Raw genomic sequence first — 3,291 nt, 5'->3', positions numbered from 1 at the left:
TGTTTTTATTTATTTTGTTTTGAGAGTGCGAGAGAATAGCTGGCCCGTGCAGACCTTTCCTGTATGCTTTGGGGACGGTGAGGGGGAAAGGTGGTTTTCTTGGTGGTCAGTAATGAAAAGTACTGTGAATCCAAGGTTTGTATAATTTCTGCCAGAGAAGCCGAACTGACCCTAAATAAGGCTATGATTTTGTCATGGAGGCAGTGGGGGCCCCAAAGATCTGGGTCGTCGTGGGGGACCGCCACCGCAGGCAACATCAGGTACCCTGCAGTTCCCGGCCGCCACAGGCAGTAGGGGATATCCCACAGCTCCAAGTCATGGTTGGAGGGGACTCTTGGAGCTGTCAGCCCCCATGGGTGGTGGGGACCCCTGCAGCTTCCTGCCAGCCCCTGCAGCTGCCCAGAGGCTTCCCATTGTGTCACCGGTATTTTTAGTAAAAGTCAAGGACAGGTCATGGGCTTCCATGAATTTTTCTTTATTGCCAGTGACCTGTCCCTGACTTTTACTAAAAATATCTGTGACAAAATCTTAACCTTAACCTCAAGTTGCATTGGGGGAGGTTTAGGTTGGATATTAGGAAAAAGTTTTTCACTATGAGGGTGGTGAAGCACTGGAATGGGTTCCCTAGGGAGGTGGTGGAATCTCCTTCCCTCGAAGTTTTTAAGGTCAAGCTTGACAAAGCCCTGGCTGGGATGATTTAGTTGGGGATTGGCCCTGCTTTGAGCAGGGGGTTGGACTAGATGACCTCCTGAGGTCCCTTGCAACCTTGATATTCTATGATTCTATGAACCTTAATCCTAAATAATCAACTCCAGGCTACAAAGGGGGGAGGGGCAGCCAACATCTCATAATGTGCAACCCTGCTCCCTAGGAGTAGCCAGGGTCCTGTCTCCTGAGGGGACCGCCACAAAGGCCTGGTCTAAACAGGAAGGTTTTAGCAGCATAGCTATTGCTGGTGGGGGGGGGGGAATCACCCCTTCAAGTCATTAGCGTCACTCAGCTGTGAGTGAGTCTGCTTGTGATGCATAAGGCAAGACAAACCCCTGCCACAGTCCATGCATTCCTCTGGGTACAGTCATACCACCCAGTGCCAGCCTTCCCCTCCTAAAGACTCCCTCCCTCATTGGCCTGTCAGTAATAGGCTCCAGCAGTCCATGAGCCCCTTCCCCGGCTCTCCAGGCGTCTGGCACTTTCCGTGTCTCTGGGAGAGTTTGAGCTCCTTGAGGCAGGGATCGGCTGTGGCGCGCTGGGCCCCCTTCTGGGTCAGTGACTGGGTGCTGGTGCTATTTCGTTCCTTCTCAAGAGCCCAGTCACTGAGTTCCCAAGGAGACTTTTGTTGCTCTTCTAACGTCCAGGCTGCCCCTTCCTGCTGGCCCCTCACTGCCTCAGGCAAGGAGATTCTGCAGTCAGAGCCATCCTGTCCTGTGAGTCCAGGAGAGAAGCCGGCTCTGGCCATAGCTAGATCCTCCCAGGCAGGTGTAATGGGAGTTAACATGGCCAATAAAGTCAACAGTTGGGGCTGAGGTGCACAGGGAGGAGGTGTTTTTCTGAGCCCGCTTTTCCCTCTCTCTGCCCTTACATGGCTTTATCTGCACCCCTCCTACGCCCGCGCTTTTCACCTATACAGGTCCTAGAACTAGCTGTGGACAGGAGCCCTCCCACATCCAGACTGTCCCTCACACCCCCAGTGGGTTATTTCTGGCCCACAGGTGACCCCTGTTCCCTATTGTCAGGGACCCTGAATTACTCTGTGGCCAGAATTAAACTCCCCGATGCTCTCCAAGGAGCTGAAGGGAGGTGGCCTGTGCCCTAGAAAAGGGTTTTTTCCAGACAGATGAAAGAAGGGGCCATATCCTCATGGAGCTGTGAAGATTTACACCTGCTGAGGAGCTGAGCCGAGGGCTTTCATGTCACCTTTGATTTCCCAATCCCGAGACAACAGCAATTCTTCCAGGGCTGTGACGAGAGCTGGATCGTTCAGCCCTCTGATGGGAAAACTCATGATGCTTTTTTTCCAGTAGATTTGTTATCATTACTAATGTACATAGAGACTGAATGAATAGAGCTCGTTCTCCTCCTCCATTGTAGCGCTGCTCTGCCACCACCACCACCCCCGACCCCCCCCCCCCCCCCCAGTTCTCTTGCTGAACGTCAGCCTTGCTAACCTGGGCACTAACGAAACATGCCAGCCAGTAACTCCTCCACGGGCAGGGGGCTCAGCGAGCTGCAGCTCCTGCCCACAGAGGTCTGTTTTCATGCTTGTAGGCGTTGATGGAGGGAGCTGGAGTTTCCCAGCGGGCACGAGATTTAGAGCTAACTTTTTGATGCCAGATTCTGTGGGCCTAAATATCGCTTTCCTCACAAACGCTGCCTGGGTGGGAAGTAGCTTTTTGTGAAGGGGAACAGGCTGTCTTCACGGCTCCATTTCCCATGGAGGTGACTCTTACCAAGCTGAACAAATCTATTGAAACGCCCTAAGGCAAAGAAAAAGCGTCCACTGGAACCTTTCTCTGGGAGTTACACAAAAACATTTCATTGTGGCCAAGGCCCCGCAATTAGCTTGAAATGTGGGGAGGATTGTCTGCTTTGGGCTCCACTCATTCTCCAGGCTAGCAGGGTTGACCTGATCTTTTCGCCATTTTCTGCGTGGGGCAGACTGTGTCACAAGGCGGTCAGGGATGTGTCTTGGGGCTGTCGCTGCTCTGAGCCTGCTTGCACCCCACAACAGCGTGGGACCTTGGAAAATCCCACAATGCTTTGCTGCAGAGTAGGTCATGCTGTTTCTGGAGGCTGATCTTCCCAAAGGAGCTGCCAGGCTGTTTGTGGGCACAGCAGTTAGGGAGGGGAGCAGCCCCTGTCCTATGTCTAAAGACCTACCAAATTCGTGGCCATGAAAAACGCAGTATGGACCATGAAATATGGTCTTTTGTGAGCTTTTACAGATCTCACAGGGGGAGACCAGCATGTCTCAAACTGGGGGTCCTGACCCAAAAGGGAGTTGCAGGTGGGTCACGGTATTGCCACCCTTACTTCTGTGCTGCCTTCACAGCTGTGTTGGCCAGGCGCCCAGCTCTGAAGGCAGGACCCTCCCAGCAACAGTGCAGAAGGGTGGCAATACCATTCCATGCCACCTGTACGTCTATGCTGCTGCCTTCACAGCTGGGCGGCTGGAGAGCGGGGGCAGCAGCACAGACATAAGGGTGGCAGTACCATACCATGCCATCCTTGCTTCTACGCTGCTGCCAGCAGTAGCGGAGAAGGAAGGGTAGCAGTGCCGCGACCTCTCCTGTG

Source organism: Lepidochelys olivacea (assembly GCF_965140295.1).
Source record: "Lepidochelys olivacea isolate rLepOli2 genome assembly, chromosome: 5".
Classification (NCBI taxonomy): Eukaryota; Metazoa; Chordata; order Testudines; family Cheloniidae; genus Lepidochelys; species Lepidochelys olivacea.
Note: the sequence above shows the minus strand (reverse complement) of the source record.